General features: G+C 43.3%; 1 long non-coding RNA gene and 1 pseudogene across 2 annotated transcripts in view; one reads left to right on the top strand and one right to left on the bottom strand.

Annotated features, from left to right (window-relative positions):
• LOC309796507 overlaps positions 1 to 25694 on the top strand; it is a 308229-nt gene that overhangs the window by 240612 nt on the left and 41923 nt on the right. The gene's annotated exons all lie outside the window — the stretch shown is intronic.
• On the bottom strand, positions 24911 to 25343 carry LOC309796929 (small ribosomal subunit protein eS24-like; annotated as a pseudogene). Its single transcript has one exon. The product of its transcript is annotated as a small ribosomal subunit protein eS24-like (transcript).

The following is a 25694-nucleotide window of genomic DNA, read 5'->3' as shown; positions in this document are numbered from 1 at the left end:
TTAAGTTTCTAGCTCATTTCTTTCTATTGCTGAATAATATTCCATTGTCTGGATGGACCACAGTTTATGTATCCATTCCTGTACTGAAGGACATCTTGGTTGCTTCCAGATTTTCGCAGTTATGGATAAAGCTGCTATGAACATTCACGTGCAGGTTTTATTGTGGATGTAAGTTTTCAACTCTTTGGATAAATACCAAGGAGCGTGATGGCTGGATCGTATGGCGAAAGTATGTTTAGTTTTATAAGAAACCACCAAACTGTCTTCCAAAGGGGCTGTACCATTTTTGCCTTCCCACCAGCGATGAACGAGAGTACCTGTTACTTCTCTGAAACTTTTCCATCTTATCAAACTGAAAATCTATGCCTGTTGACTGTGCCCCCATTTTCTTCTTCTCCCCAGCCCTTGGTAGCCACAATTCTACTTTCTGTTTTTATGATTTTGGCTATTCCAACTACTTCTTATGAATGGAGTCATACAGTATTTGTCTTTCACTGAGTGACATATTGCACTGAGCTTGGTAGCCTCAAAGTTCATCCATGTTGTAGCACCTGTAGGGTCTCCTTACTTTTTAAGGATGAGTACTATTCTGTTTTACGTACAATATATACCACATACAATATATACCAGTTTATCTATTCATCCGTTAATGGACAGTTGGGTTCTTTACATCTCTCAGCTACTGTGAATAATGCTACAGGGAACATGGGGGTACAGGTACCTCTTCAAGATCCTGCTTTGAAGTTGGGAGGATCTACCTCCAGAAGTGGGATTGGATAATTTCTTTCTTTTTAAGGAAAATGGGCAACAAATAGTTAAAATGAGCCTCAGAAGATGAAATTGCTGACACTTAGATACATTTGGATAAAGATAAGATCATGATCCCCGGAGAAGAGTGCTTCCCCTGCATTGACTTCCCCAGAGCATTGTAAATACAAAGAACTCTGAGCATTGATTACAGTTATTTGAGTAGATGAAGCCCCTGGAAACCACACAAATTCTGTACTTGCGGTACCTTCTGTGACTTCATTTCCATACATCTTTTATGTGAATGGTGTTTCCACCAGATGGGGTTTTTTGTTTGTTTGTTTGTAATTCTGTTATTTTACATGAAAAATGGTATGTCGGGTTATATGTTATGTCGTTTATAATAGTGTGCCGAGGAGGAGATGGTGGTCTGTGATACTCATTTGAAACCAGCCGTTATGATAAGGAAGGAACCTTTGGAGAAAGTACAACCAACCAAATGACTCAGGGTGTTACTTCATTAAAGCCTTGAAGTCTGGAAATGATTGTCCAAAGGACTGTAGTTCTTTCCCAAAGGCTAAGATTCATTCTAACGCAAAAGGAGCTGGACAATACGTTTATTTATTTTTAATTGAAGTATAGTTGATTTACAATGTTCCGTTAATTTCTGCTGTACAGCAAAGTGGCTCCGTTATACATATATAGACACTGGTTTTGTTTTGTTTTTTGTATTCTTCTCCATTATGATTTATCACAGGGTGTTGACTATCGTTTCCCGTGCTCTACAGCAGGGCCTTGTTGTTTATCCGTCCTCGATGGAATAGTTTTGCATCTGCTAATCCCAACCTCCCAGTCCTTCCCTCTCTGACCCCTGTCCCCCTTGGCAGCCAGCCGTCTGTTCTCTACAGGACCATAAATTTAGATGATGAAGTGTTAGGACAAGAGAGACACAGTATCTGGTTGCTTTCAGCTCAGTGGTAGGAGCAGTAATCAGCAGATGCGGAGGCTTCTCTCCTTTCTGTCGAAAGGGTCCAGGGTCCACATACTGTGCCTGGATCAGGCAATTGTTTCTATCACTGTGGTACATACAGAAATAAGTTAACTAATTAAAAATTTGCTCTTTGCCTGCTGGCACAGAGCTACTAAAACCTTTGGAATTTCCCAAGTGGTAGGAATGTCTTTTGTTATTTATAAGAAGCCCCTTTGGAGCACACCTGAGTTTATGCTAATGAGGGGACTCAAGGTGGAGTCCACCTTGAGTCCCCGGATGGCTTCAGGATGGGGGCTGGTCATCCGAAGGACCAAATGATTAGAGGGTTGGCACTTGCAGCCCCACACGTGACCTCTGGAGAGGAGAGGCAGGCTGGAGGTTGGGTTCTGTACAGACTCTGGAACAGTGTGATTTGGGGGGGCTTCCAGGCTGCTGAACACATTGACGGGCTGGCAGAGGGGTACCACGGAAGCTCCACGCCCCCAGGGACCCATAACTTTCCCTGTGCATCTCTTGCACTTGGCTGTTCCTGAGTCGTATCCTGTATAATAGACTGGTAAAAGTAAATAAAGTGTTTTCCTGGGTTCTTTGAGCTGTTCTAGCAAATCATTGAACCTGAGATGGAGGATGTAGGGATTCCCCACATGTATGGTTGGCTGGGCAGAAGTCTGGGTAGCCTTGGGGGCACCCCATTTGCAGCTGGTGTCTGAGATGGGGGTAGGCTTGTGAGACTGAGCCCTTCATCTGTGGGCTCTGAGCTAGCTCTGAGGGTTACTGTCAGAACTGAACTGAATTGCTGGGCACAGGGATAGTGTGAGCGAATCAGAGAATTGGTTTGGTGAAGCAACACATTTTGGATGCCGGAAGTCATGTCGGGAAACACCGCACAATCACAGATCTCCTTAAATGACAGTCTTGTAAAATTCAGTCCAACTCTTAATACTGGAGAGGCACACCGCCACCAAAAAAACAGCAGAGGGATTCCAGAACCTTCACCATGGATGCGTCCTGAACGGAGACACATTAATTCCCAGCAGAACTTTAAAAAACATAAGCAGTTGGTTATCCTTTAGAAAGGAAAGATGAGGGTCTTCTAGTTAAAAAGGTGACTCAACATTTTTGGCCACTATACCACCTGAATGTCTCCAAAGCGTGAAGTCCACAGAACAAGATCACGCCTTTTTGAGGCAAGCAGTTTGGAAGTACGTATCAGTAGGGTTTTTATGAAGGCGTTACATAGGAAAAGAGTTTTATATCGGAAGGGAGAACTTTTAGATAGCTGTGGAGTCACATATCCTCTGGGTCCATACATCTTAGGCACTGCTGCAAGTTTCTCAGCCAATCTTGATTTTCCCCTCTGTAGGGCAATGTCTGAAGATATTTTTAATCGTCAGAAGTGGAGGATGTGTACTTCTGGCATCTGGTGGGTGGAGACCAGGGATGCAGCTCAGGATCATACAGTGCCCAGGACGCCCCTCATCAGAGTTATCTGGCCCCAAAGGTCAATAGCACTGCTGTAGAGAATCCCAGGCTATAAAAGACTCTTGAAAAGCAGCAGGTTCCAAGATCCTGGTTTCTCCCTTGCCTCCTTTGTCTCAAGATTTTACTATATTATTAGTTTGTTTGTTTTTTAATTTTATTGGAGTGTAGTTGATGTACAATGTTGTCTTAGTTTCAGGTGCACAGCAAAGTGATTCAGTTATATATATACATATATTCATTCTTTTTCAGATTTTTTTCCCATATAGGTCATTACAGGGTATTGAGTAGAGTTCCCTGTGCTCTACAGTAGGTCCTTGTTGGTTATCTATTTTATATATAGTAGTGTGTCTATGTTGATCCCAGTCTCCTAATTTATCCCTCCCCACCCCCGTTTCCCCTCTGGTAACCACAAGTTTGTTTTGGAAATCTGTGAGTCTGCTTCTGTTTTGTAAATAAGCTTATTTATATCATTACAAAAAATTAGATTCTACATGAAAGCGATATCATATGATACATGTCTTTCTCTGTCTGACTGACTTCACTGAGTAATCATTTCTAGGTCCATCTATGTTGCTGCAAATGGCTTTATTTCGTTCCTTTTTTATGGCTGAGTAATATTCCATTGTATACATGGACCACATCTACTATATTATTTCTTGAAGGAGGAGGTGGGTATAAAGCTAAAGTAATTTTCTAAAGAGGAAGGAATATTGTTTAATGCAGTATTATGAACTCTTCAATGTGAAACATCAGTTCCTACGTACAAGATCCTAAATGGGGCCAGAGAGTGTCAGAAAGCTGGTATACATAAGCCCAATGTAGACAGTCTGCAAAACATCTTTGGGCAAGAGATAGAGTAAAAAAAAAAAAGACAGAATAACTGTGTTTCCACCTTTACTTGTCAAAGTTGATGGCTTTCTTTCTGAATAACTCTCAGTAAGAGAAGAAGAGATGCTGGTTGATTAGATATGGAGCTGAAATGTTCATTTGGAAGCAAGTAACAGTGAGTTATGGACACCCCTGACGAAAGCCCTCTGTCACTGGTCATAATAGAACAAAGAAAAATCTCTTTGAAGTGAGCATTCCTGACTCTGAAGGCACGTTATCGTAAAAGTGCAGAAAAATGTCAGGTGGGGAAAATGTCCTCCAGGGTTCAGCGGGGGTGGTGTTTTGCTTCTCTTTAATATGTGGCTTCACGAGAGCAGATGAAGTAGAATTTTTACACGTGTCCTTCATTCTCACCAGGAGAGCTGTTGCCGTCCATCATGTGACAGGGTGGAGGGCGATGCCGTCAATTCTAACTCAGGATTAAAAATTAAGATCCAGAGAAAGACTTGGGAAATAGATCTGTCCAGGAAAAAGTTGTAAAGATGGGAGAGAAGGGAGAAACAGGAGAACAGAGGTGATTCGAAACATTGATCCTAATATGTCAACTGTGTTGATTCTCAGACTACACCTTTGCCAGCCAAATGAAGCTGTTCACCTTCAGCTGATCCAGTTTTATTAGCAGCCAAATAACTTGGAATATTGTTGTCCAAGTGGATTACCTCTTTTTTTAATTGAATTTTTATTTTTTATTGGAGTACAGTTGATTTACAATGTGTCGATTTCAGGTGTACAGCAAAGTGACTTGGTTATACATACACATGCATCTATTCTTTTTGAGATTATTTTCCCATAGAGATTATTAAAGAATACTGAGTAGAGTTCCCTGTGCTAGACAGTAGGTCCTCTTTGGTTATCTGTTTTACATATAGTAGTGTGTTTATGTTAATCCCAGGTGGATTTCCTCTTAGAAGAATTGTGTCAGTGGTTCCAATTAGCATGTCAACGTGCCATGTCTGCATCTGGGGGGATTTGTGGCACTTAGCTAAGTGGATTCTGGTTGAGCAACAGTGAGATTCAGACATGTCTGGTGGGAGAAGCACCTTCCCTTATCGGTTATGCATTTGAGGGTTTACAGTGGAGACTTTCCACAGTGTTATTGAATCAGGTGTATGAAAGGAATTCTTATCAGGTAGGAAGGCTGGAATAAAGCATGCATTCAGGTTTGAAAAGTGGAATAATCATGCACTTAAGGACCGCTTTCCTAGGGAGTTCACTCCCATTCTATTTCTGATTTTCAAGTCAAGATCGTAATCAGAAAACTATGTAGAGGCTGTTTGAAGTAATGTAACTAAATGAGAATTCCATTTGGATATATAAGGTCAGATGATGTGTGGGCCATTTACCCTTGAAATCATGTGGATAGTCAAGTGATCAGGGGTGTGAAGGAGGGGTCTGATGGTGTGAGAGTCACACGCCTGCCTTTCCTGTCGGCCCAACCCACTCATGATTGCCTAATTTCTGGACTAGACATCAATTTTGCATCATTTACAATTCCCTAAGCGGTTTGTGCAGCTTTGCCGTGGCTGCTTCTTGCGGCTCTCCAAACCGTGCTGCATTTCCACACTTGGCTGGGGTAGAATCGGTTGTAGGACTCATGTTACAAGACATTATCATTAATTCCGCACATGTTCAACGTTGTTTGAAGAGGCTAGCTCTTGTTTTGATTCCATTCAAACCAAGTGTTTGAGTAGGTATTTCTTTCACCCTTGAGAGCTTGTTGTTTGAATACGTGCCTTCTCAAGTGATGGAAGAGGTTTAAGAGAGAAAAATTAATTGCACTTCATACAGCATGCTGAGAAGGGGAGTTACGGAGATACACGTTTAGTTCTCACCTCTATCTTATTCTACCTTCCTCTTGCATTTTAGTTACAAGTAAAGAATGAAGTTTCACGTGGGGAGTCAGGGTTATGGAATCTGCACATATTAAATATCCGCTTATCCAAAAATGTGTATTTTGTGCATGCTATTTAATTAGCAGTGGGTTAGCTGCTGCAGGTAAATTCCCCGTATAAATATACGTGGTTCCTATCTTGGACGTTCCAGACACAACCTTAACTCAAAATGGGTCATAAACCTAATGGGAGAGCTAAATTATAAAACTCTCAGAAGACAGCATGAATATTTCTTCATGACCTTGGGTTCGGCAATGATGTCTTAGATAAGACACTAAAAGCACAAGTGACAAAAGAATAGGGGCTTCCCTGGTGGCGCCGTGGTTGAGAGTCCGCCTGCCGATGCAGGGGACACGGATTTGTGCCCGGTCTGGGAAGATCCCACATGCCATGGAGCGGCTGGGCCTGTGAGCCATGGTGTTGAGCCTGCGCGTCCAGAGCCTGTGCTCCGCAACGGGAGAGGGCACAACAGTGAGAGGCCCACATACTGCAAAATAAATAAATAAATAAATAAATAAATAAATAAATAAATAAATAAATAAATAAAAGTACAAGTGACAAAAGAATAAATAGAAGAATTGGAATTCATCAAAATTTAAAACGTTTGCTCTCTAAGAGACACCATCATGGGGCTTCCCTGGTGGCACAGTGGTTAAGAATCCGCCTGCCAATGATTGGACACAGGTTCGAGCTGTGGTCTCGGAAGATCCCACATGCCACGGAGCAGCTAAGCCGGTGCACCACAACTACTGAGCCTGCGCTCTAGAGCCCGTGCTCTGCAACAAGAGAAGCCACCGCAATGAGAAGCCCGTGCACCTCAGTGAAGAGTAGCCCCCGCTCGCCGCAGCTAGAGAAAGCCTGCGCGCAGCAACGAAGGTTCAGTGCAGCCAAAAATAAATAAGTAAACAAACAAACAAATAAATAAATAAAAGGCAAGAAAGTGAAAAGACAACTTAAGAACTCAGAGGAAAATATTGCAAAGTCGTGTATGCAATAAGGGGCTTTATTCAGGGCATATAAATAACTCCATAACAAAAGAGTAAATAACCAAGTTAAAAGTGCAAAGGAACTTAACAGGTATTGCTCCAAAAAAGATATATGAAGGGCTAATATGCACATTATAAAAAAAATGTTTGACTTTATCAGCCTTCACACAGATGCAAATCAAAACCATAATGAGGTCCCACATCACATCCACCAGGATGGCTACAAGGAAAAACCAAAGACAATAACAAATGTCGATGATGATGTGGAGAAATTAAAACCCTCGTGTTTCAGTTGGAAATGTAAAATGGTGCAGCTGTTTTGATAAAACAGGTGGGCAGTTTTTCAAAGTGTTAAACCTAGAGTTAATCTCTGATCCAGTGATTCCACTCTTAGGTATCTAACTAGGAGACATGAAAACATTTATCCACGTAAAAACTTGCACGTGAATTGCGAATGTTTCACAGCAGCCATTGTTCACAATGACCAAATCGAAGTGGAAAGAATCCAAATATCCATCAACTTATGAATGCATAGACAAATAGGGTATATCCATACAATGGAATATTGTTCAGCTATAAAAGGGAATGAGGTACTGATACACGCTACACCATGGGTGAATTCTGACAAAAATCGCAGTCACTGAAAAACATATATGACAAGGGGAACACGGGGAGTTATTGTTCAGTGGGTACAGAGTTTCAGCTTTGCCAGTTGAAAAAGTTTTGGAGATGGATGGGGGGATAGTTACACAACAGTGTAAGTGTCCCTAATGCCAATTAGCTGTGGACTTAAAAATGGTCAACGTGGTAAATTTTATATTATGTGGATTTTATCACAATTTAAAAAAATATATAGTATGATTCCATTTATATGAAGTACCCAGAAAAGACAAATCTATAGAGACGGAATGTACGTTGGTGATAGGCTAGCAATACCTAGAAAAGACAAATGTTTAGAGACAGAATGTAGTTTGGTAACTCCATGTGTATGAAATACCCAGAAAAGACAAATCTATAGACAGAATGTAGTCTGGTGGTTGGCTGGGACTGAGGACAGGATGAGGTGGAGGGGATGAGGAATATTTTTGCAGTGAAGGAAATCTTCTGAAATTAGACTGTGGTGATAGTGGCACCACCCTGTAAATACACTAAAAGCCGCTGTAAATGTACACGTAAAATTGGTGAAATAAAGGGTGTGGAGGTTTTACAGCCCAATAAGGCTGTTACGGAGCCACGGTGCTATCTGTATGGATTAAGCCATAATTATCAGTCATTATCGTGTTGGCTTGGTAGTTCATAACCGGCAACTCTTTTATCCAGGAGAGCCTTTAGCACCACCACTGTGAGGGAAAGGAAGAAGAAGAATGGTCATGATATGGGACTGGACCAGTGACGGAAAACAAAATAGGTATGGGCCAGGCTGTGAAATGTTCAAGGGGCTGAAAGGCCACGTGAGTTTACTTAGGGCCAGGGCAAGAGGCACCTAAAGCAAAACAAAACAAAATTTAAAAAAATCCCAAAACAAAAAGCACAAAACAGGAATACAAGAGACCTGAACGTGCACACCTTGTCTCAATTACCTGAGGTGAATTCTGCTGATTTCCAAATTATACATCATCCTCATGCACATCCTCGAGGACGGCTTCAATTTCACATCATCCCAATACACCCACCACCTTCCAGCTCATCCGCTGATCTTCCTTGTTCTCTGGGCACCATGGAGCGCATAGAGGGGGCAGGTCCTGCTTCTCCATGATAGCAGCCGAGGGGCAGAGGTCTCTGCAATGCAGACTGAAACCTTTCACAGAAAACATTCTTTTCTACACAAACACATCAGAGTGGTCATGAAAAGCCAGCGCTGGCCATGTACGCTGCTTTCTGGCCTGCCAGGAATCCTGCCATCCTCTCAGCGTGGGGGCCAGGGGATCTGTTCCCTGGACAGACCAGGTGTCTGAAGACACATGAGGAGGGGCTCCCATCAGCTGTTCAGACTTGTCCTGCTCATTCTTTCCTTTGATGATGGACATAGTCCAGGGCTGGGTGCTGGGCCAGTCTAGTGCCAGAACACACAGGAAAACTCCTAAAGTGCAGAGGCCACCATGGTGAGTTTGGGACCGTGCAGTGAAAATGGCATCCTCATTAGTGCAGGGGGCAATCATCTGTAGCTCAAGAAGGGGAAGTTTTCAAATAGAGCTACCATATGATCCAGCAATCCCACTCCTGGGCTTAGATCTGGAGAAAACTCTAATTCAAAAGGACACACGCACCCCTGTGTTCATAGCAGCACTATTTACAATAGCCAAGACATGGAAGCAACCTAAGTGTCTATCAACAGATGAACGGACAAAGAAGATGTGGTACATGTATACAATGGAATATTACTCAACCATAAAAAGAACAAAATAATGCCATTTGCAGCAACATGGATGGACCTAGAGATGATCATACTCAGTGAAGTAAGTTAGACACAGAAAGACAAATACCATATGATATCACTTCTATGTGGAATCTAATAAAAAATGGAAAAAATGAACTAATTTACAAAACAGAAACAGACTCAGAGATCTCGAAATCAAACTCACGGTTACCAGAGGGGAAAGGTGTGTGTGGGAGGGGTAAATTAGGATTTGGGGATTAACAGATACACACTACTATATATATAAAATAGATAAACACTAAGGACCTACCATATAGCACAGGGAACTGTAATCAATATTTTGTAATAACCTATAGTAGAAAAGACCCTGAAGAGAACACTGATATATGCATATGTATAACTAAATCGCTGTGCTGTACACCTGAAACTAATACAACATTGTAAATCAGCTACACGTCAATAAACCATAAATGAGTATTTTTAAACAAAGAATGGGAATTTCTTAGTAGAGGTATGAATTCTTGGCTACTGTTCCAGTTTCTCAAATACTCTAAATGGCGTTTTCAAAAAAATTTTAGACTTCACTCCTGAAACACTAGTAGAATCCCTGACTTTCCTTCATTTACAGACTCGTTTGCCTCTCAGTATGAACAACAATGGAAATCTCCACGAGACTGTAATGGAAGCCACTTCGTGCTCTATTTTAAACGAACTAAGAAGTAATGCCTATCCTATAGGTTATGTTTTACTAGTCCTTTCCGTACGGGAAGACGGGCCCACGGACACTGCATCAAGATGGCAGAGGAGGTACCCTCGGTGCAAAATCCACCTGCCTCTGTTCCACTGGGTCAGTCTCCAAGATTCAGAGAGGCGTGAAAAGACTACTTGTGACCCCTGAAATAATTAACTATAGCACTTTACCTCAGGATGCTTGGAGCAAAGTTGCTCAGGACTACAGATCCTACAGACAGCTTGTCTCCCAGCCCCATGCTCCATTTGGTGTGTCTCCCTGGTCCATACTTACTGATCCATCCTTCTCTTACTTTGAGGAGTTTGATGTTCTCCTTAGCCAAAACCAAACAGTTGTAAGTATGTGGAGTCCAGGTGATAATGACTGATAATTGTGGCTTTTCACAAAGATTTTGAGCCTTGGGGTGTAGCTTGAGTTAGGCAGTGGAGTTGTTGAGTGTGGGTTTAAATACTGGCTCCAAAACTTGTTAACCACAGACACAATGTGATCCTTAATCTCTTTAAACCTTAAAATCACATAAAAATGCAGACAATGAGTTGCTGTGTGTGTGTGTGTGTGTGTGTGTGTCCAGATGACTGTGAGCCCTCAATGACCTTACATACAATAACTGCCGCCATACCTGTTGATAGATGCCCAGTGAATATTACTTCCATTCTTCTTCTGTTTCTTATAAATGTTGACTCACATGGCCGATTTAGGTGTTGTTCTGAGTTCACTAGAATGATATTTCTGGTCAGAGGAGCCTTTCATGGTGTCCCAGAAACCATCCTATCTATCCGTCTTTGTTGGAGGTCAGCGTTAGTGATCAGCAACTATTCAAATCTCAGAAGCCACGTTGGGTGTAGCAATATCTACTGCAAGTTCTTTACCTTTATACCTCTAATTTGACAGTTGTTCAGCATGATTGTAATTCCTCTTCTGATCCTGAAAAGCTTCTCTGGTTAAACGTGGACACATCATTATCTTTGCTAAAATGTTCTTAGCAACTTATTGATAATGAGTTTTGTTGTTGTTCTCACACAGTAGGGTCTTCCACTCTCAAATACAATTTTGAAGTCCTATGACATTTTTCATTTTAGAACTGGATTTAGCAGATGATGATGCATTTTGCTACACCAAGGGGGACAAAAAAAAACCCACAAAAGAAAATTCTGCGTTTTGGGTTACACTTGATTATTTGAAGGCTATCTGCATAATAACAGGATTTTGTTTGTGAAGAGTTCAGTGTGCCTGCTGTTTATTCCCCACTTGAAGTTATAATCCTGTTTGTGACATCGCAGTCATCTCCACGGCAACCAACTGTGATTCAGCAAATTGAGGATTATGATGGCGATCCAGTGAGAACAAACAGGTGGTACAGGTGGAGGAGATAAACTTTCTGAAAATAAAGATTTTTTTAAAAAATTTCAGAACTTACTTTAAAATATAAGGATATCCTTCTGAAAATATCCATTTCATCAAGGTTCTCATCAACCGTAAGCTGCATGCTCACTAGGCTCACAGAGAAGGGCTAACCTGAATGGCAGTAACTAACCTACCGAGACAGGTAACAACTGCATCTTTGACTTGTCACGATTTTGCTCATAAAAATTAATAAGTGGTGGCAGTGAGTCTTTATGTTTCCCCAAACTGGCATTTCTCTCTCAAGCTGTTGTAAGCTTACAAAAGGGGATGGTCTCTAGACTTCTCTGAAGGTTAGAGATTATTTAAATCTATATTTAGCTCATTTTCTAATCACAGTGAACTGGTGAGTGCCTTCCCCAAAGTCATCTGCTTGGAAATAACATGGCCCTGATTTTCATTTCAATCTTGTGAGTCTGCATTAATTGTCTCTCCAGCACCCCCATGGCAGCTATTAAATGGGCAATAGAAAGCACAGATATCAAAAGGTGAGTCTATGTTTTCAGACTCTTCCTTCTAATAAAAGTTTGGTTCTGAAAAGTGGTTCGATTTTTTTTCTGGTTTTATTTAATGTGTTGACCAGAGACTTGGGTTTGGGAAAACAAATCTTCCCATGTCCAGAGTTTTGAGACACATTCTCATTCAGCGTTCTGAAGAAGTGAATCCAGGTGATAAAATGGTGAGCCAGTGTCACCGATGGTCATTGACATTCTATACAACACACACAGTCACATGCATCCAACACAGCTTAATGCCCTCACTGGGAACACTCACAAGCCAAGATCAGTCGTCACGTCACATTCATAGGAATTTGGGTCCATCGGTTATGTCTCCAAGCTTGCCATATGAACCAAAAGATCAACACACGGCCACACTCATTTATCAGAACGCTTTCATAATGCTTCGTGGCAGGCTGTCGGACAAAGCATAGGGAATTCCAGCAACATTTACAGTGGTTTTTAGGGGCTGAATTGTGTCCTGCCCCCCTCCCAATTTGTATGTTGAAGTCCTAGCCCCCAGGACCTCCGAATGTGACTGATTTGGAGATGGGGTCTTTAAAGAGGGAACTAAAGGTACAACGAGGTCACTAGGGTGGGTCCTGATCCCACAGGACTAGTGTCCTTATAAGAAGAGGAGATCAGGACACAGACACACACAGAGGGACGACCACGTGAGGACACAGGGAGGAGACGGCCGTCTACACGCCCAGGAGAGAGGCCTCAGGAGGAACCAGCCCTGCCCACACCTGGATCTCAGATTCCAGCCTCCAGGATTGGGAGGAATACATGTCTGCTGGGTTTAAGCCGCCTCGTCTGTGGTGCTTTGTTATGGCAGCCCCAGCAAACACGTACAGTGGTCAATATTGTTTTGGGGGCATGATCTCCATAAGACTCTTTTTGTTTGCTTTTCTCCGTCCCATATGTGGATATTTTACATGGTGAAAAGTGGTGATGTCCCATGTTGTGGCCAGAGGGTTTGTGGAATGGTGCGAGGAGAGGGCAGGGCAGGTTAGAGGAAGTCTTTCTGATTCCATGACGAATCTTCAGCCTCTAGAATTCATGGCAAGGTGTTCCAGTTGTCTTGCAACACGCTTGTGATCTGAACTCATAATCTGACTGCCTTCTCTTGGGAAATCGGCAGCAGGCCATCCTACACTTGTCTCAGCAAAGACCACCTGGAAGTTCAATTTTCAGCTACGAAAAAGGACACCAGGAGCTCTGCTTAGATCCTGAAAAACATTTAAAGTTGACTCCATGCATAAGCTGTGTGTTGTCTCTTCAAGAACATTATATTATTCATGTGTGATGTCTTGGAGGACATAGGTAGGGGCAAGAATGATCCCGTGAGCCCTATAGGCCATTCTGAACATTTTTAGGCTCCATCCTAATGTTAAAAAAAGACATACTGAAAGGATTTTGAGCAGCATAGTGGCACAATCCAACTTTTGTTTTAAAAATGTCCCTCAGGGCTTCCCTGGTGGAGCAGTGGTTGAGAGTCCACCTGCCGATGCAGGGGACACGGGTTCGTGCCCTGGTCCGGGAAGATCCCACATGCCGTGGAGCGGCTGGGCCCATGAGCCATGGCCGCTGAGCCTGCGCATCCAGAGCCTGTGCTCCGCAACGGGAGAGGCCACAACAGTGAGAGGCCCGCGTACCGCAAAAAAAAAAAAGAGGAAAAAAAAAAAGTCCCTCAGACTTTCTTGAAAACTGGATTAGGAACAAGCAAAGGGGGATTAGACCTACCAAGTTAAGGGTTTTCTGCAACAGTACAGGCAGGAGACAGTGGATTGAAATTGGGGGTCTGCAGTAGAAATTAAGAACACGAATGAAGTTGAAAAAAGTACACACACACAAACCTATGTACACACACAGTATTTGGATATTTGAATCCAAGGAGCCTGCTGATTCTGCATGAGAAGTGATGCAGGAAGGGAGGAACGCTGGTGAGGAGACCGATCACTTCCATCCTGAACATGATGGAATTTTCGGTGCCTACGAGACACACATGCCACGTGTTCGGTTGTCAGGGCTGGTTCTCTGAATTCTGAGTTGAAGGCAAATGGTTGGAACCTGCCTGTTAGGTGATAATCACGGGTCTGAGTTGGGGAGAGAGGGAAGGCTGAGAACAGGATGTGGCTGAGATGAAGGAAGGGGTCCGGTTTATAAGTACTGGAAAGAATTACGTGAACATCTCGTGTCCGAGGAAAGGAAGTAAAACTTGGGAACCTGGGTATCCACCAGGCTGGCATGCAACCAGATCAGCTGGTAGCCTTTTAAGGGTGTTTATACTTCTTTAATAGCTTTCAGTATAATCATGATGCTTAGAAATGGGTACCATAAAGTACCTACAGAGTTATTGTGTGTGACAGATAAAATTACAGTTCCAAGTGGCCTGTGCTTTATCCTTCTTTGTCTCTATAACTACATAACCAAATAGCATTATTAGATAAAATTGTTATATTACTTTTCAGACTAGAAAATAAAAAGCCATACACCTTCCTCAAATCTGATAGACAACCCTAAGTTAGTGGCGGAAAATCCTTGCATAGCTTTGATGAATCCAGCACAGCGGAGGTGTGATTCTGCGTAAAGTTATGAGGATGGATTGGGAAAACCCTCCAAAGTTCCTTCCAAGCCTAGGACTTTAAGAATTTAGGTCGTTATAGGTTCGACACTAAAGTAGGTCAGGTACGAGCAATCATAGCACTATTTTGGTTTCTGATGGACTGAAGGTGTGGGGTACAGAAAGATTTCTTCTTTACCAGTTATCGTCCTGGGTAACTTAGAGTATAACAGATTTTCTAGTGTGTCCCTGGAAGGTGGAAGCCTTTGATGAAATATGAGAAAAGTCCATTCTTATCAATGTGCTTTGCAGAGGTGCAAAAGTCAAGACGGATTGGTTCAATCTAGCAAGTAATTGGGAATACTATATAGATAGATAGATAGAGACATATAGATATATAGATATGGAATACAGTATATATATTGTATATATATTAGGAATACAGTATATTGCACTGGGTATACAGTATATATATTGTATATATATTAGGAATACAGTATATTGCATTGGGTATACAGTATATATATTGCATATATATTAGGAATACAGTATATATATTGTATATTTACATACACAATTGTCACCCCTTATCCACAGGGGACACATTCCAAGACCCCCAGTGGAGGCCTGAAACCACTGGTAGTATCAAACCCTATATGTATTATGTTTTTTTCCTATATGTACCTATCTACAATAAAGTTAAATTTATAAATCAGGCACAATAAGAGAATATTCAAATTGCCAGCATCACTACTCTTGTGCTCTGGAGCCATTATGAAGTAAAATAAACAAAATTACCCTACTTGGAAAGACACAAAGGAAGCTTCTGGGTGGCTCGTTACCCTCTAGCTCTTGAAAAGCACTCCTCTAGACACCCCAATACTTATCTTTAATGTAGCAGAGTCCACCTTAAAAAATTATACTACTTTCAGAAATATGCACAAACTCCATAAGGACCTTACAGGAGAATAATTGCACGGAATACCTCCCTGCCCATTACATTCTCATTATTTTGCAATCCACTTCTACATGGCCTATACATCTAACAAAACATTCTTGTCATTTTTGTTTTAAACAGTGAATGGTTATAAAAAGACACTTGAACAACATGGATACTTTAAAGAAAGCTATTTTACATTTATCCAGATATTTACACTTTCACTTTCTATTCTTTTCGCATAACTGGGCTCTTATTTGGTATTTTTTCCTTCTTTCTGCAGATGTTTTATTTTTGTATTTTTTAGTATGTCTTGTGGAGTGGGTCTACATTTTCATTGTACCTGAAAATGTCTTTATACCACTTTCAATTTTGAAGGATATTTTCACGGGGTCTGTAATTCTAAGTTGACACTATTCTTTCATCACCTTGAAGATATCTTTCCATTGCTTCTGGCCTCTGTTTCTTCTGGTGAAAAGTCAGCCATAATTCAGAATGTCACACGCTCGTGTATGATGCGTCTTTTTGTTCCCTAGCTGCTTTGGAGATTCCCTCTGCATCTTTGATGTTCAGGGTTGTCTAGGAAATTGTCAGGTGTCGTTTCCTTTGTGTATCTCCTGTTTGTGGTTTGCTGAACACCACCCATCTACGCGTCAACATCGTTCATCGATTCTGGAAAGTTCCCAGTGATTATCTCTTCGAATCTTCCTTCTGCCCCCATTCTTGTCCTTTCACTTCTGACTCCAATAGAAAGTCTGAAAACTGAAATGCAAAGAGAAGAGAGACTGGGGAAGCAGAGAAGAGACCTTCTGAGGTCTGTGGGACAATACACGAGCTTCCCTGTGACTCACGTCACTGTTGACTTCAGAAGTTTTGAGGACAGTGTTGGGACTTCATCTTCAGCCAGGCTTGGGATCTGGCCCTGGTCAGGCACCAGAAATATCTCTGTGCTTTTCCGTGAAGTCCCCAGTTCTCTTAACCGTGAGATCGGTCTCTCCAGTTACCACCAGGATGCTATTCGGGGTGTCTGTTTGCTCTGTGTCTCACATTGGAGAAGTCCCCCCACCCTGTGACACTGCCTTTGTCTTTGGAGGGCTGCTGTCTAATACCCTGTGAAGCCCAGGCATGCCTGAGTACACTTTGCGTCAGATCCACTTCCCTGATCCCTACCTTCTGAAAGAGGCTGCCTTGAACCTGGGCAAGAACTCATGGTATTGATCTCCTCTCTCTTCCCACCTCACCCACATGGGGCAGACTATCTCTTTCCTCTGCAGAGATTCTTGGGAAACACTTAGCAGGTGGTCAAAGTATGTACTGAGACTAGGACTCCCTCATGTTTCCCATCAAACACGCTTTAAAACTGTACTCCTCTTTGCTCCTTACCCTCACCTACAGCAGGGTCCTCCCACCCTGACCACTTCCACAAAGATCAAAGCCGACAAGAGTCTTGTCTTTCCTGGAAGGAGCTTGCTAGTTTTTGGAATTTAGTTTCTTGTGTTCCTCTGTGTCCTGAGCTTTTCACGAATCTTTTTTTATAATAAAAAATGATGATTTTTTTGAAAAGTATGTTTCAAACATATGTTTTGATTATGAGGATGAGAGCGCTGTTTTGTCCTGAAATGGAACTAGGCATCCTAACAATTATATTTAATTCTGGTGTTTAATTAGGGGGAAATGAATTTTATTGTACCCTAAGTAGCCAACCCAGATATTCATTACTTTGCACCAGGTTGTCTAAAACACGCGTTCCTTTTTTGTGTGTTTCTTCTTGTGCCTCTTACTTTTATCAGTCAGTCTCTCCGTGGCTGTCGTAATATCACACTGTTTAAATAATTGCAGATTTACACGCGGGATAATTCGTTCTCCCTCTCCCATCCTCCACTGCTCTTCTTCCTGAAATTGCCAGGACGCTTTTGTACATTTATTCTTCCAGATGATCATAAGAATAATTTTGTGACCCGAAAAACAAACCAAAAAATTCCATGGTGACATTCATTAGCTTTGTGTCAAACATACATTCATTTTGGAAAAAAAAAAAAAATAGCACGTACCAAGGGGGAAAGGGGAAATGGGATGAACTGGGCTTGACATATATACACCACTGATACTATGTATAAAATAGATAACTCATGAGAACCTACTGTAGAGCACAGGGAACTCTACTCAATGCTCTGTGGTGACCTAAATGGGAAGGAAATCCAAAAAAGAGGGGATGTATGTATACGTACAGCTGATTCACTTTGCTGTACAGTAGAAACTAACACAACATTGTAAAGCAACTATACGCCAATAAAAATTAATTTAGAAAATAACATGTAAACACTATTGAATAATCTCATCCAGAAACATACTGCATTTCTTCATTTATTTTGGCCTGTTTCTCTACACCCTCCATTACACTTTGTATTTTTCTTCATAAAGAATTTAGTTTTGGGCTTCCCTGGTGGCACAGTGGTTGAGAATCTGCCTGCCGATGCAGGGGATACAGGTTCGTGCCCGGTCCGGGAAGATCCCACATGCCGCGGAGCGGCTGGGCCCGTGAGCCGTGGCTGCTGAGCCTGCGTGTCCGGAGCCTGTGCTCCGCAACGGGAGAGGCCACAACAGTGAGAGGCCCGCGTACCGCAAAAAAAAAAAAAAAAAAAAAAAAAAATTTAGTTTTGAAAAAAAGAACAGTGGAGAACAGAGAAAGTTATTACGTGAAGAGTCAGTTGGACACATCCATATGCCTAAGGCAGCCTTGGTGAAAAAGACTCAGTCTCCTGTCTGTGTTAACTGCTTCCTCTCCCCTGTTTAACCTTATGGTACCATGGACACCTCTGCTTTGCTTTTCACCTTCTCACTCCAATCCCAGGCCCCGTGTGCATTTGTCTATGACCACTTTCTTCTTTTCATTGAGTAAATAAGATTTTTTTTTCTTACATTAGCATTGAATAGTGAATCCCAATGGTCCATTTTCCAGAAATAGAAAAATAGATTTTACTCCATAATACTTGAATATTCAATATCCCGATACACATTTTAATAGGAAAAGGGGGATGGCCTGGTAATATACAACAGTTAGAACCTTCAAGACAAATGAAGAAACATGGACGTGACTGTTAACTCCATGACCTCGAAAAATGTTGAAAGTGTGATTCTCCCTGGATTCCTTGCTGAAGATTATTGTTGTTAAGGTCTGGCACTGAAGAAGAGCTACTGTACTGTTTTGCATGCTTGAAGGGTACTATCGTGCACAAAGCAGGAGCTAAAGAATGGGAAGAAAAAAGACAGATATTACCGAAGTTCTCTGAGCTGACATCCACCTCTCAGGACTGACATAACATACACTCAAACGCGGATATCAGTTAGAAACCGCTGCGAAAATGTAGTCACTAGATCTTAACTAATTAGAGGCATATTAAATCACCCAAAGTTGTAGGTGTGACCCAGCATCAATACAGACATTTTCTCATGCTGTGTATGCCCCAGAAAGACATGTGTGCACCATAGCACACCATTTTCATAGCAAGGCTGGAGTGGGCTGGGTTCAAATACATAATCAAATTTTAGAGGAAGTGAAATCATTTTTAAGTGCCTGCTGTATACACAGAGAATTAATACCCACATTGTAGTAGAATATATATCGATGTTTTCAAGGGGAGAATATATTTTTGTTTTCAATGCAAAAGGCCCGTAAGGTGTTATTAGATATGGTTAAAACAATCATCTTTTTCAAGAACTGCAAAGATGCCAGACTTAATTAGTTTCACATCACAGAGAAAAATGCTGGAGAAGGAAATTGGAGTCAGAATCCTGACATAGATTCTGAGCACATTGGGCATGTCTGAACACAAGTAGAAGCTTCTATCTAGCTGTCCAGGCAGATGTTTTATAGGTAGGGAAGAGATTTATCTTATGGAAATGGATATTTTTTCTCAGTGTTTTATTCTTCTTTAGGGTAGAACTCATTCTTTCTGCCTGTTTTCATTGCTCTTGGCTTGGCCTTTTTGTTTCTTTCTACTGCTCAGCACCTGTGAATGCCTTGAAGTTTGTTCTCTATTATTTGGTTATGTAATCAATATCATAACTATCATGAAAATACTAAACAGCTATATCTAAAGCATATCACAGAGGAGGAAACTGGCTACCCTCTTTGCTCTACAAGACTTGATTCCCTATAGGGGCCATCAGCAGGCAGTTTCTGTAAAGGGCCAGTTAGTGAATATTTTAGGCTTTGAGGGCTGTAGAGCCTCTTCATAATTTCTCAGATCTACCATTGCAGGATGGAAGCAGCCACAGGCAACACATAAACAACTGGGCTTGGTTTTATGCCAATACAACTTTATTTACAAAAACAGTGGCAGGCTGGATTCGGACTAGTGCCAGAGTTTAGGAACCCTGCCCTAGAGAGAAGCAAAGCCCTCCCTTCACCCTCCTCCCTCTTCTTTTTTTTTTTTTTTTTTTTTCTGGATAAGGAAATATAGACCATGTTAGAACCTACAGACTGTCTTTTGTTTCAGGGCCTGTAAAATCATAGGTGTAAAAGGCTGAGGCAAGGAGCGTGAATGATCAGATTGAGTCGGCTGTTGGACAGTAGGGCTTCCTGGTGACTGTGGCTACCGGAAGCGTGAGTGGCTGCCCACGTTGAAAGCACTCTGAGCATATACAAAGTCGTGTTGCACATGCAGATGGCATGGGGGGTAAACAAGTGTGTGTGTGCGTGTGCCCACCCTCCGTCCCTGCGCTAGGCTCTACCTGGAAATGAATAAACACTGGGGTGCACTAGGGTGCCTGCCGGAGTCCAGTATCCAGCAAACCTCAAGTCGGCCATGGAGCACAAACCTGAAATTGGGGACGACAACGCACCTGGTGAGCCTCCTCTCGGTTGCCACCTCCTTCCTGTAGCTCAGCTCTGTTGCCTCTGCCCCCACTGCTCTGTTGATTCCGCTTCTGCCTGTCTTCCTCTGCGGCCACCGTCCCTAACGAACAGGGACTTCTTCTGGTGTTCAAGATGCAAAGGACTTGACGACGCGTTTATAGAAGGCTAGGAAAATTTTGTCTGAGTAGAAAAGGAATGACCGATGAATTAAAATACTTGAAGCAACCAGAGGACAGTGGCGTTGCATGCAAAATATACAATACACTGCTCGGCACGTAATACTGATGCTTCCCCAAATGTTTCACTCCTTCTGTCTTCCTCCGGACCCTCAACAACATGGCATCCACGTCAGCCAGCGTGAGGAGGACGCCCACACACGGTTGATCAGTAGCCTCGCACAGATGCAGCTATTTTTGGTTTTCTACAGCCAGCGGACCGTCATGCAGGCATTCAGAGCCAGGCTCAAACAGCCTGAGCTTCAGCCCGGCTCCCATCTCTGTATCCTCAGCCCAGATCTGGCTTCAGGACTCTGGACCAATATCCAGCTGCCTACCACGCATGTCCTCCTCACACTCCACGTGTGTCAAAGGCAGTTTGTCTTTGTCCCTGGCACTGCTTCCCTAAGGAAGGGCCAAGGGAAGGATCCAGCAGTTTCCTTTTGCAGCTTCTAGAGGACGCCCTCATCCCTTACCTCATGGCCCCCTTCTCCTCCTGCAAAGCCAACACCATACCATCGTCATCTCTCCCTGATTCTGACGCTCCTGCCTCATTTTTTCAATCCTAAAGACCCCTGGGATGACTTCGGGTCACCTGGATAATCCAGGACCATCTCCTCATCTCAAGGTCTTTGCCCTGATCCCATCTGCAGAGCCCCTTTTACCATGTCAAGTGACATAGTCACAGGTTCCAGAATTTGGGACTTGGACATTTTCATCTCCCTCGCCACACCTCCCAAGCCCGGTATTCTTCCTAGATGGTGCTGATCTTGACTATCCCTCAAGTCTGCTCTCTTCCCTCTGTTTTTATGTCTACAGCCCTGGGCTTCATCCGCAATCTCAGCTCCTCCCACCCGGATTGCCGCTGTAGCTTCCTCACTCATCGTCTTTCTCCAGTGTACTTGCCATCTGGCTTTCAGTGTGTTTCTCTAAGATTCCAGTCACTCTCATCGCTCTAACGTCCATCGCTCTGCTGAGGGAAGTTCTCCCACGTGATGCCTCTGGCCTTCTGTGTCCTAACTCTGCGTCTGCCCTCTGAAGGTTGCCAGCTTCCAGCCCTACCCGCAGCCTCACCCACGCGTCTCTGCTGAGCTGTGCTGGCTCACGCTTCTCTGTCTTTGTGTCTGCCCTTGCTTCCGTCTGGACCACCCTTCCCACGTCCTTTCTCCACCTCCTCCTCTTTCAGCAAAACTCCCTTCCATACGGTTTGTCTTTACTAAACCGTACCGAACCGTAATTATTTAGCTGCTCCTTCTCAGCTCTTCCCCAGCATCCTGGCCACACCACGCCAGTTGTCATGATACCACGTTATGATTTGTTATTTATTGGTCCCTTTCCACTTCTAGACGATCAAGTTACTCAGGGGAAGGTGGGCATATTATTGGACTTTTTTTTTTTTTTTTCTGAAAGCCCTGGAGCCTCACACAGTGCCTGGCTGGCACATAAGAGGGAACTTACATGTCTGTGCAAAGGCTAAATCCGTGACGGAACGGCATGAAACTAGAAGTGAACCACTTCTAGTTTGAGACTAGAAGAAGAAAATGAGAAGAAATGAGACTAAGACTAAGCAACATGCTACTAAAGACTAAATCCTTGAAACCATCAATTAATTTAGGCTTTGATATTTTTTTTTTTTTTGGCCGTGCCGCATGGCTTGCGGGATCTTAGGTCCCCAACCAGAGATCGAACCCTGGGCCCCTGCAGTGAAAGCACCAAGTCCTAACCACTGCACCGTACGGGAACTTCCTCATCAGTTAACTTACAAGTGCACTTCTCTCCTTGCTTCTCACCCTCACCAGGAACACAACCCATGGGGAAGGCGTGTGCTTTATTCACGTCCCTGTGTGCTTTCATCCATTTGTTCAACAACAAGTGTTGACGGAGTGACAGTGAGGGACCCGCAGTGGTGTGCGTTGTGGATTCTCTGACTGGAAATCCTCCCTCCCTTAGACTGGTGTCCAGTAGCAGACTTGTCCCGCACTCCTGGTCCTCATGTTGGACAAGGGCACCGCCACAAGTGCTCTGGCTAGGGAGGTGGGGTATTTCCTTCACTCTCTCTTGCTCAACACCAGCGTAGAATCGATCTCTTGGTACCATTCCTCCATCTCCTGAAAGCTCTTCAACCCACCCACCTCCCTCTATGACCATGACCACCGCCCCACCTAAGCCACCTTGCTCATCCTCAGGAAGACGGTCCCTAGATCCACTCGGGCTTATGGGAGAGATTCTGAAACTTGCAAAAGCCATCCTTCTGTGCTCTTGCTGTTATGCTTGAAGCACTTGTCACAATGGCCCTGTGACACTGCATGACATGGGCTTCCACTCTTGTTCCAGCTTCATTTGATGGAATACTCTCTCTTATTCCCTTGGCCCCCAGGCCTTCAATCTGGCTGTCAGCTCCCAAAGTAGCCAGGCTCTTCCTGCCTGGTGTGAGAGATACCGCTCAGCTCGGGCGCGGTAACAAAACACCATAGGTTGAGCGGCTTCAACAATAGAAGGTGATTTTCCCACAGCTCTGCAGGTTGGAAGTCCAAGATCAACGTGCCAGATGACTTGGTTCCTGGTGAGGACCCTCTTCCTGCCTTGTAGAGGGCCACCCTCTCGCTGTGTCCTCCCACAGTGGAGGAAGAGAAGGAGAGAACTCTGGGAGACATTGATCCCATCAAACCGTGACTTCATTTAACTTTGATTACCTCCTGCAAAACCCCACGTCCAGATACAGCCACATGAGGGTGCTCACCTCGGCAACACATATACTGAAACTGCAACGATACAGAGAAGATGCGCATGGCCCCTGTGCGAGGATGACTCGCAAATTTGCGAAATTCGTGAAGCGTTCCATACTTGTACTGGATGCCGTAAGACAACCCTTGTTCCTTCGTGGGCCCTCCTCTTTGAGGCTTGCATGCTTAAGGATCCCAAACGACTAAGAAATTTAAAAAAAAGAAGACTCTCATTCATACCATTCTCAACTAAAGAATTTTATCTGTTTTGAGCATGAACTTCTCATGCTACACAGAAGTAACAGTATGGTAGTCAGTTGTGTATTTGGAAATGTCTTGGTAGCAGGGATGTTTTCACAATTTTCAGAGATTATGCATTCTTCATGAATACTTTCATACGGCTGCTTGAAAATACGCATTTCCAAACTTGCAGTATAGGTGTGAAGAATGTGAAAAACAAACAAACAAATACAGTCACACTACAGCGATATACAGTCCCATATGAATTTGGTGAGGTACAAGTCATTCATAGCACGTAACCCAAACAGTTAGCTCACCAGATATCATGTTCTCACCTGTATTTCCTAGACCACCATGTAAGGAGGTAGCTAGCACCAGGTGACTAGTTTTGCCTGATGAGCTGTGAGCAGAGGCACACATGTCATTTGCAGGTGCAGGTGGCAAGTAGCCAGTACTGGTCCTCCTCCTCTCTCTTCCCTGCAAGGTGTTTCTGGAGGCCACATGTTCCAGATAACGTAGCTCCAGGGCACAGGGAGACCCTATGACTCCCATCAGACTGTGATGTAAGAAATGGAGCTTTGCTTTGGGATGACCTAAGGAGTGGGATAGAGAGGGAGGGAGGGAGGCTCAAGAGGGAGTGGATATGGGGGTATATGTATACATAGAGCTGATGCACTTTGTTGTACAGCAGAAACTAACACAACATTGCAAAGTAATTATACTCCAATAAAGATATATATATATAAAAGAAATGGAGCTTTGTAGCAATTTGCTCCTGATATTTTATGGATTATTTTTTTTAGCAGCATAACCTAGCTTATCCTGACTAATACATGTCTCAAGGCCTTTGGCCTGCTGACGCCTCCACCCAGAATGTTCTTTGCTTCTTCTCCTCTCAGTTATTGTTTGGGTGTAAAGTCACATTCTCTAGATTTTCTCCTCTGTCCTCCCAGCCTTTCTCAGGCCACCCTGCTTTACTTCCCCAGAGCCTGCACCTTGCGGGATGCCTTCTCTCTTGTAACCATGTATCTTACTGCACCCTGTCCTCCCAGCTCCTAGCTCATTGCCTACACTTGCTTGACCCTCCATAAATGTTCACCTTCTTAGTAGCATGTGCTCAGAAAATACTGAATGGATGGATGCAGGAATGAATGAGGGGATAAAACATGGTGATTCTGTGATCTAACCACACATCTGCTCGCATCTGAGTGGGGAGATCAGAGTTTGCAGCTTCAAGTCCAGTCAGCACTTTCAAGGCCACAAAAGCCGTCCAGCTTGATTACAGGTAGACCTTTTTTTTTTTTTTTTTTTTGGCGTGTAAAAGATCTTAGTTTATTAATCCTCTCGTGAAAAGGCTGCTCACATCCCCACAGATACAGTCACGGCAGAATCTTCACTCTTGTTGGCAGCACCAACATTGGCCTTTGCAGTCCCCCTGCCTTTCTGCATTCTGTTCCTGAGTTCCTTTCGCTGTTTTCTGGATGTCTTTTTCTTCTCATACAGGCCATGTCTTGCAGCCTGGGTTTGGGTTCATTCTTCTCCAGTAATCCAAGGCATCGTACACCATGTCAAAGCCAGTTGTCTGGCCACCATCAAAATGGGTTGTGAATCCACATACAAAGATGGCATCTGGTGTGGTCTTGTATATGCATTTTGGCTAGTTTTTCCCCCAAATTTCTGTCTTAGGTCTATTGCCTTCCCAGGGTGAAGGACGTTGATGCCCGTTTGTTTCCGCTGAAGTAGTCGGTCGGTCATGAACTTCCTGGTCCTGGATAGTTGCTGTGTCGTTCATGATAGAGGCTGATCTTCAAGCAGCCTGGGAGGACGAGAGCACGGGGAGGCCTTTGGAGGCCTTTGGGATTCTGAAGATGGAGGCCCAAGTGAAGAGAAATAAAAGGATGCATTCCCCCTAAGCCAAGGGGAGGAACGGATGCAGCACTTCCATGATTTCTGATCCTATAAAGAAAATCACTCCATATGCACACAGCTTTACCACAGTCACTGTGGTTATCATGTTTTCTTAGGTGTCTGTTACCAGAAAGGCAGGAAAATGCCCCGCGTTTCTCACACTTCCCTCCATCACCGTGACACCTCCGTGCATGCCTGAGTGTCATTCAGTTGGCTTGAACCAATACCCGCTGAA

This window comes from Mesoplodon mirus (genome assembly GCF_964341445.2).
Source record: "Mesoplodon mirus genome assembly, chromosome: X".
In the NCBI taxonomy this organism is placed as follows: domain Eukaryota; kingdom Metazoa; phylum Chordata; class Mammalia; order Artiodactyla; family Ziphiidae; genus Mesoplodon; species Mesoplodon mirus.
Note: the sequence above shows the minus strand (reverse complement) of the source record. Positions and strands in the feature narration are given on the sequence as shown.